At 54.4% G+C, this 10,000-nt stretch overlaps 1 protein-coding gene across 13 annotated transcripts in view; it reads right to left on the bottom strand.

The window, feature by feature from the left end:
- Positions 1-10,000, bottom strand: part of Ebf3 (EBF transcription factor 3) — a 125,557-nt gene that overhangs the window by 19,210 nt on the left and 96,347 nt on the right. The window lies entirely within an intron of this gene.

The raw sequence follows: 10,000 nt of genomic DNA, 5'->3' as shown, positions 1-10,000 counted from the left end.
TCTCCTCGTTCACGTCGGGAATATTGTTCTGGTATTCACATGACAGCCCAACCGGGCCTCCTGCACAGGGACCAGCTTCCATTCACCACTGCCTGGCAGCGGATGGCGGCATTGTGATGTGACACCAAATGCAGAAAAGGGGACAGCTCATCTTCCTTGTTACCAAAATAATACCCTTGCTGACAACTATTGGACTGCATTCAAACACTTCTGTTTACACACCTCGAAGAATACACTGGATTACCGCTTTTATAGTCCTCACGGAACTACATCGACCAAGCCCAGCCGGCAGCGAAGGAAAACCTGGGCCCAGGGCGCCCTCACCTCCCCGCCTCTCCGCTCGCTCGCGGCCCAGCACACACACTCCCAAGACCAACCAGGCCTGGGCATCCCCTGCCCCCACCCCAACGTATCCTGGCATCGCAGCCCCTCTGAGTAGCGACGAGCAGGTACTGGAAGCTACCAGCAGGTGAGAACCTCAACACAGCCAAGATAGCACTCATGCCTGGCCTGTGCTGGGCTTGAAGAAACTGTCCTTGGGCGGCCAACTGTTTTGGAGGCTTTCTGGGGGAGGAGCGGGGGTCCTAAACTCCTAGTCAGAAACACAATGCTCTGCGGAGAGCGATCCGAGCAATGGATTTGTACACTTTAACCCAGCGGAAAATCTCTGTGCAGGGTGAGCTGTAAAATGAGCTCCAGGGGGCCCCTCTGGAGGTGGCGGTGCCCCTGCCATGACCAAGGACAGAGGAAGGTCCCTCCTGTGCCCTGGGCTGGTGGTGCCACCACAGGAGCCCCTCCTGAGGCCCCCATTCTCCTATTTAGGTGTCCCTTCTCCTAACACGCGGAAGGCAGATCACTCAGGGTCACCCTCTGCCATGTGCCTGCCCTACTCAGGGCAGCGCACATAGTAGGTGCTCAGAAGTGCTGAGGCATGATGGCCACCCAGCTCCTTGAAGATGCCAGGCTAACTCGGAAGCTGTCAAGATGTCTCCAACTGCGAAGCAAAGTGAAGGGGCCGAGTTTGTGACGGTGCTCAGCAGCATGGTCCTGATCTCCTACACCCGCCAGCTGCCGAGTGGACACACAGTGTGGCCTAACCCTATAAGAACAGCACCCCAACACATGATGCAGCACAGGTGACCCCCAGGGCCCTGAGCAGGGCTCTGCCCATGATTCCCTGACATTAGTGTCCAGAATAGGAGGTACCCTGGAGGCTACAGGAGAGGGGTTGGGGGCCCACTGGACTGTTCTTGAGTAACTGGACCAGCACTTACACAATATTGTGACATATGTTAAAGACCATTCAGTGTACACTTGGGGCGAACCTAAATTTGTGGATTGTGTGTGAAGAAATGATTGAGGCAAAGCAACCCTGTGGATCTGAATGAGAGGGCATGCCAGCTACACCCACCTGGGGACAGGCCTCTGGTCTGCAAGCCGTCTGGCAGTACCGGTGCTCCTGCTGTTTGTCTAACAGCACAGAGACCACACTGGGCCACGTGCGACAGGACCCAGCTATGGGCCAAGGACAGCAGAGAATGAAGTTTTGCTGCGGGGGTGAAACAGCTTCCCAACATGATTGCCCTTTTCAACTTCCACAGACACATTTTTTACTCCTAATTCATCAGGCTCAATACCCCCCAAAAAAGGAACATTCAGAGGCAGTGCCTTTAAAGATACTGCCAAGCTTGACCCAAGTACTGAGTCTCATGGAATAGCCCCACTCCCACACAGGTTGAAACCATCTTGCTGCCCTGAGACCAGTGTGCTGTGTCCCCACCTGACCTCCCCTCCCGTGCCTCTGGGCTACTCACACCCCTTCCACCTGCTGTCCAAGCCACCCTTCTGTGGCTCACCCTCTTCCCTCCCCCTTGAAGACCCCTGGCCCCCCACCAAGCCTCCAGGGCTGCAAGCTCCACACCACCTGCCAGGACTCTTCCTCCTACAAGATCCCAGACCCCTCTGCACCCCTTCTCAGGGGACTTGGACTCTTCTTAGTCATGACTATCAACTCCTCTTCTGCATCCTGTTGGTCCCCACTAGACACTGAGTCAGAGGGACTGTAGCTCAGCTTCTGCATCAGACATCTGCCAAGGGCTGTGCAGGCCCCAGGCTGCCCGGATGAAGACATCGTCATGTCCCTTTGGTCAGGAGCCCACTGCCAAGTGGCAAGAATACGTAGCCCTGTCCCTGACACCCCAATCAGAAGGGCCTCTGAGACCCGGTGGTTTCCTTCCCGTCCCAAATTACTGCAGCATGCAGCTGAGGCCCTGGCCCAGAGAGGCAAACTCCAAACGTAGATGCCACAGGCAATTCCAAGCTGTGTGGAGGTGGCGCCAAACCACGATGCACCTCTAAGATGACACAACACTCACCCTGAAGGTCACTCCACTTGGTTTTTCTACCCATGCAGGTGAGGAGCAGCACAGGTGACCGAGGAATGTGGGAAGAGGGCCTGCGGCCACGGGGACACAGCTGAGCACGTGTGCAGCGGGAGCAGCCCATAGGCCTGGTCCGTGGGGCGGACACAGAATGTCAGCAGTGTCAGCCCAAAGCCCCCAAGGGCAGGAAGCCCTGTGAGGCCTGGCACCTCCCACAGTGTCTGGCAGCCACACGCTAACCTCTCTCACGGCAGCAAACTCCGCTAACTGGGAACGACTGCACTTCCACCCAGGGCCAGCGCAGGAGGCCGGGCTGCAGGCTTTCACCTGGGACTCACCACAGCCAGTGCCAGGTCTCAGCCACCGGCACCCTGCAGGGCTCACACCCTCGTGGGTGCACACCTGGAAGCTCAGTGCTCACAGGCCCCAGCCGTGCCAGGAGGCGCTCCTTAGGAAAACAGAGTTGGTCTCCAAAGCACGGGGTAAAAGGATCGCCACTGCTCACACGTCTGGCTGGACCCCAGCCTTGGGTGCATGGGCTCATGTGATCAGTGAGGGCCACAGGCCACAGCCCCCACCCCTCTCGGGACCAGAGGAGAGGTGCCAGCTCAACACTTCAGGTGAAAAGATGGAGAGGAATCTGGCCGAACATACCTCCATCCCATCACCTGGCTCCGGAGGTCAGGCTCCTCGGTGGCCACTGGATGCTTGGTGGGGAAGCCGTGAGGGCCCGAGAAGGCCAGAGGACCTACGGGGCTCCTCTGCCCTCATCAGAATCTCCATGTGTGGATGACACAGGAGGACCACCTCAGTGGAGAGGGTGGGGACCAAAGGGGAGAGAGGAAGATAACCCCGGGTCAGGCTGCCCCCAAACTCCAGTCTGCACAGGATTGGCACCAGGTCTGCGGCATCCTGTTGTCTCCACAGAGTTTGTGTTCTCAGTGTTCACTCGCTCTGTGACAAGTCCTCCAGAGCACCCACGCTCCCCCATAAGCACCCACGCCTGTGGAGTCAAGTTCTTGCACGTGCTCGTTACTGCATCCGACGATTTTTTGTGTGTGTAGTAAAGAGTCTACATCACTATGAGTTTTCCGTTCTGTTGTTTATCTAAAAACCTCTCTAAGAGAAGAAAGCTAGATGCTACTTATTTTGCATTTTCTATAACAAATAAGAAAGGTTCAACTATTCCAGTTGATAATTTTATGAAAGCACTTTTTCTCAGGCTCTGCTTCTGTGACCCAAGCCTCAGCCCCTAGCAGTGTGTGCAGCGGGCCTCAAACCTCCCCTGGGTGCACCAGCGGGCCACAGCCCAGCAGTGCCAGGACCCAGCCTGCGCCACACGTGCCCGAGCAGACAGCGCTTGTCAGCCATTTCCGACCTCAAGTGCCCGCTCGAGCCACATGTCCAGAAACAGAGCGCATGGCGCACATGGCCCCGGCTCCCCCAGCCCAGGGCTTCTCACACTGTCTTCAGAAGGGTGTCCTTCCCAAACAGAACTGGAAATAAACCCCCGAATGGGGGCCCCGTCTCTCCCACTACCTCTGCCCTGTGCCCCCAGGCACTGCCATGGGGAGGGTGCTGGGACCACAGACCCTGCGGCACTCTGGGGAAGAAGGCCAGGCCTGCCCGCAGCAGAGCCACACACGCCGCCCATCCCAAGTGAAACCGACGACCCCTTTGTCCTTTGGGGAAGACGGATGGCCGTCGCCTCATGCTCGTCTTGTCAGGGTGCCGAGGAGTCAATACCTTCACCTTGACATGGAAACTTCGTGATTTATCAGTCCGTCTCCCCTCAAGGGCTTGTGTGGCCCCGGCAAGCGCAGCCAATCGGGGTGCAGGGAGCAGACTGGGTCACAGCCACTTGGAAGGCAACCAAACCCCCCTCTGATGACAGACAAATGTGTCTTGTTAGCAACAGCCCAAAAGCGCTTGACTTGTACTAATAACAGAAAGGCCACGCTGGTCACCATGGGTCCAAAGACGAAGCACCCTGTCAGCAGCCTGGTTGGGAAATTAGCAAATAATGTTCTTTCCCTTGATAAATGGGTGACAGCTCCCTCTCACCAATCATTTTTAACATTTTGATGCATGCCTATGATCCCACTGGAGGGGCAGAAAAGTTTACTGGCCCTCAATGTTCACATGATGAATGGAACTCTCTAAATGTGCGATTTCTGTATGAGGTATAGTTCATTTTAAGCAATTCTAGTAAATGGGTGTCACTGATTAGGACAAATAGTCTACTTGTGCAATAGCACAAACGGTGTATCTCATTCTCCTGGCCTCCTTCGAGACAGGAAAGAGGGGACAGCAGGGACCCGGGAGCCCTCCCACAACCCTCTTTAAAGGGACACATTACTGAATCCCACTCCTAGCTCCAGCTCAGCATGCTGGCAGCTGACCTGCTCCTGCGTGGGGTGGTCATGCTGCCACTGAGGGAGGACACCAGGTGGGCACCCATACCACCTGCCTTTCAGCTCTGCCCTGGAGGCCCGAGGACCCTAGCATTGGCCACTGTGAAGAAGGGGCAGGCTGGGGAAGTGTGCCACCTCTCCTGCCACAGACAACTGACAAGAACCAGGTGGGGAGGGGAGTATCACCGAGTCACGGGCTGGTGGGATGAAAACCTCGATTCAGGGCAAGAGACGCCCGAGCTGACAGCACAACCCCGCGCTATCCTGCAGGGAGATGGCTTGTGTAAAAGTCAAGGCACCCAGAGGTGTCCCTGCTCTGGGGACAGCGCAGAGGGGTGATGGAGAACTGAACTTTCAATCAGTATGGCCAGCATGGCCACAGGATGCACACTGCAGACAGGAATGGGCAGTGGGCAGCTGGGCTCCGCTGGCCCTGGCCAAGAAGGGTAGGGTCACTGGCTGCTTCAGGCTTATGCTGCCCAAACTCCAGAACCTGAAACTGTTTCTCACTGTGTCCACGTACGTGGCTGTAACCCTATAATGGAAACAATCAGGTGGTTTACGCTTAAGGCAGCCATTGCCGTTTGGTTCATCAGGGTAAAATGGCATGATTTGTGGGCGGCAATTAGGAATCATTGGCTCTGCAGATGTGTTTGAGGTGCAGCAGCCAGGGAGGTGAGCAGGAGCTGGCCCGGCCCGCTGACCCTGGGGGAACCCCGTCTGGGCCACACCAGAGGTCTCCCCCAGGATCCAGCACTGCCAGGCTTTCCCAGGGGATGAACACGGAGCCCTGCCAGCAGCCTCGGTGGGAACTGTGGCCACGGCTGCAGGACAGCCCTCAGGAGGAACCACTGGCCCTCGACATGCAGCCAGTTCTTGGACATGTTTTTTTTTTAAGAGAAACATAAATACTACATCAGAGAGAACACAAACTGTCAGCAGTTGCTGGCTGAGGAATGATTTCATAAGCCTGAAATTGAATGCATGTCTTTGTGCAGAAAATAATCATTTTTATGTTCCCAACTAGTGAGCGCATCACAGACCTGGGGCTGGTCCAGGTATTGGAGTCAAGAGCTCCCCGTGTCCATTGCAGGACATTCGCTGCTGCCTGCCAATATCTCATCCAGGAACTGGCTCAGTCTGTCACTGGCGACACCTTGACTCACAGTAATTTGTGATAATTTCTTAAATTGAGCAAAAGAAATCTCTAAAATGAGGGTGGGTCAATCAAACGTCAGGGTAAGAGGTCAACAGTTGAAGTCCCCCAAGCCCATTCCTGGTGTCCTGGGAACAATGCTGATGTCAAGCCTCCACCAGTGGCCTCCATTCTTGATTTAAAGGGAGACCACTCTGCCAATGACCACTCTGAACATTTTAAGAAAACAGCAACACACATTTTTGCTGTAGCACTTCACACTTTAGGACATGCCTGTAAAACTAGTTTTTGTGATAACATAATTTCAATTAGAAGCATGCAAACTCCAATCTGTCTTAATCAAGCAACACTGTAATGCTTCTATTCTAATTAAAAAATAATTTCTTTTATTACTCTTAACAACTCGATGTTTTTCTACTAGTGATGTTACAAATGCCTCTACATGGGTTTCCCAGGTAGGAGATTCCAGTACTATCTTAATTATTATTAAATAAGCAAGTGGTACACTATTAGACAAATATTAAAATGAGCATTGCACCCAGTTATTAATTTGCACTATTCGCTTTTAAATGCAGCAAATATCTCATTAATTTAATTTTCAGTGCCCACCCGTTTATATTGCATTTTACAGTCTAGAAGGCGATTCACTATTAACTGGCAATTACATACACAGTGATTGTTAATTCTGCTCCTAAGTGCTAGCTGCTTGAAAACTGTTCTCTCTCTCTAATTTTTGACCTTCTTACAACAGGGGTGAGGCGCACTGGGAATACTAAGGACTAGTATGGAAGCACTGGACATGTCATTTGTGACTCCTTCTTTTAATTCACCGTGCTAATCAACTCAACTGCCACAGCCTCCCAAGGTAATTGTGACTTGAGAGTGGTTGAGAGCAGCAGGCGAAGGGGCTGGACGGGTGGGGCTCGGCCCACCTCCCCTTCCTGGGCAGGAGAGGCCGACTGTGCCCACTCTGGGTTGACTAATAGGGTCTGGTTCTGAAAAACCTGGTATTTCTCAGGTCACTGTAAACAGATCATTTAGGCCTTTTGTAAAGTCCCTCCCAGCCCCTACAGGCTGGCGGGCAGCCCCTCCTCTGCACACAGGTTCATTATCCCCTGGCCCGGCTGCCCCGTGGCTGGCCCCACGCCAGGAAGGTTAAATGTGAGGGTATCCCGGCAGCCTCCAGGGCCTGGGACGCTGATGGGAACCAGACGCCCAGGGATGGCGCCCACGCCGTGACATCCAGTGGGGCAGGCTCAGCTTTCAGCAGGGAGTGGCTCCCGGTGATTACCTCGTTGTCCCCATCAATTTGGGGGCAATGCAAATCAGACAGAAGCTTCCAGGTCAGACAGGGTATGACCCCATCTCTCCTCTGCTCCCTGAGGTACTGCCTCCCCCCACATATCCCTTACACTGCGTTTGAAATGTATATTCCCACTAATGATTGGGGTGTGGGGGGGAGGCAATAAATTAGCTTCCAGCTAGGAAGGGCTGAGCTGCAGCGTGGCCTCCTTCAAAGTGCCCGTGCTCGGGAGGAAACCCCTGAGTCCTGGGCAGCAGGACCCTGGAGTGTGGCCCACCAAGCCCAGCCAGCCTCGGAGTGAACGCAACACCATTCGGAAATGGAGGGCAGGCCTCTGGGGAGGCCGTGGGCTGGACCCAACTCAGCTTCCCTTGGGGGAGGTGAGGGACACACAGACACCCGGGGAGGGCACCTCTGGCCAAAGAGGGCATCACCTCTGGCCAGAGGACAACAGGCGGTAGAGACAGCTGCACTTCCCCACCCACTGGTCCCAGAGAATCGGGACTTGGGACCACTGTCATGTGACGCCTGCCAACCAGTGACAGGCAGCACCTCCCTCCCTGCACACTTGCATTTGTTTACAAGTGTTCAGCCCAGGGCCTTTCTCTGCAGCACTGGGACAGGATCATCAGCAGACCACAGGCAACGCAGAGAAGGGAGCAGGACCTCTCTGCTGTCATATTTTCTCTTTTAAAAAGTTCTCCACCATGACAGTAGCCACACAGACCTCCCTGCCAAAGCACCTGCATCTGCCAGGATCTGAACCCAGGAAAGAACCCAGTGAGACCGTCCCCTGGTCTGATGTAAGAACAAGTAGCATCCTCCTGAGCAGAGCAAATCAGTCTTGCCACATGTAGACACGTGCTCACTGGGTCCCACTAGGCAAATGCAGGTTGTGGCTTGCTCGGGACACCTATCACCTGACATACACCTGCCACAGTGCAGGTGCCACTACATGGCTCAGGATCAATCAATCGATGTCTCTACCTCCAGGGCGCTCAGGATGCAGGCAGCTTCCCATGGACCTAGACATAAGTTCAATGTCACTAACGTCCTTCATGAGGCACTCTTCACCAAGGGCCTGCCATATAGAGACACTGTATAGATTTTACCCCTGGTTCTCACAAAAACTCCACGAGGGAGGGCAGAAAGATGGGACTCAGAGGAGTAGGGAGACAGGAAGCCAGGTCTCACATCACCCAGAGGCTCAGGGCTGTCACATGACAAGACCTGGCTGGTCTTTGCACAGCACCTGCTGTGGCTACAGCCTAGGCCAAGGCCACAGACTCAGGCACATGTGGGATCACACCAACAGTCCCCATGAATACGTGCACAGCTGTGGCTGCAGCTCACACAGGCCAGTGGTCCCATGGGAAAGGTGCCAGGGAGGCCCTATCAGGCCCGAGGCAGGATTCTGACCCCGGCCATTCCCAGAACCAGGACGCACAGTGGTTGTCCTTTATACCCAGCAAAAGCACCTATTTGTTGGAGTATGCAGAGGTTCAAGTTACAATGCGGTTCTGTTCCGATATGCCTGGAAGTTTTCATAAGTTGAAAATGCCCTACGTGTAAATTCTTCAAATACACCTAACCCACCACCATGCCTCACAATTAGCCTCACCTACCACAAATGTGCTCTGAGTATTTATATGAGCCTACTGTTGGGCTAAATCATCCAACACAAATTCTATTTGATAATCAAGTGCTGAATAGCTTGGGTAACTTACTGACCATCATGCTTGAGGAGGAAACGCAGACTGGAGACCTGGGGACACTGTGACGCACAGTGCAAAGTTGAAGACTCTTATGTTGAGCATTAAGATGCCTCAATTTTATAATATCTCATTTTGATATGTCTTTTTTAATACACTGGGGGGCTCAGAATCTGGAGAAGTCAATCTCTCTCATCTCTGGATCTTGCAGGGAGCCCCAGAGGTGGCCAAGGAATATGAAGCCTTGTCAGCTATGCCTGCTGCCCCATGTCATTCAGCAGTTCTGGGCCCTAGTCCCCCGTGGGCTGGTCCCATGGGAGGATATGACCCCTAGCATGGGCAAGCCCTGTCTCCCACACTGACCACGTAGAGGTGCTGGACTGTGGGTACCTGGTGCCTCCAAGGACACAGCCCAGGAATGCCTGTGGGGTCCCTGTGGTCTGGGGAGGGGTAGCCTTACATGTTGTCTCCTGTGCTCCTTCAGTGTCTCCTGGAAAGGGAGGAGGCTGAGTAACTGCCATGACCCTCCCTTGGCTGCAAAGGCAGGGGCTTTAGCACCCTGTGTTACACCTTCCAGAGAGGGGACAGTGCACCAGAGGGAGACGAGGCCCCTCCAGGGCACCTTCAGATGGGGCAGAGCAGGTGTCAAGCCCAGAGCACCCTGCTGTCCCCTGCCACGGACCTTGTAGCCACCAGGACACAGGCGTGGTCACCTGCCACTGCACACACACTCCAAGGCCAGGAGTAGTCAACGAGTACTCGCCCATTCCCCCTTCACTGGGCTTTGGCGAGTACTGTCCAGCGCCAGAAGCCTCCCTCTAGTGTCACAGCCGGTGGAGCTGTCTGGGACTGGAACCCAGGATGCAGACACGCCTCCAGGAGAAGTTTACTCATGGCACTTCTCAAACAGATTGTGTCAATTGAACACTTATGTGGCAAAGCCTTGTGTAAGACAGCCTTGAACCAAACATGGGGACCACAAGGGCCGCCCTTACTGCTGCCCTGAGCTTGTCCAGCACCTTTGAAGAATACAG

This window comes from Marmota flaviventris, chromosome 4 (genome assembly GCF_047511675.1).
Source record: "Marmota flaviventris isolate mMarFla1 chromosome 4, mMarFla1.hap1, whole genome shotgun sequence".
In the NCBI taxonomy this organism is placed as follows: Eukaryota; Metazoa; Chordata; class Mammalia; order Rodentia; family Sciuridae; genus Marmota; species Marmota flaviventris.
Note: the sequence above shows the minus strand (reverse complement) of the source record. Positions and strands in the feature narration are given on the sequence as shown.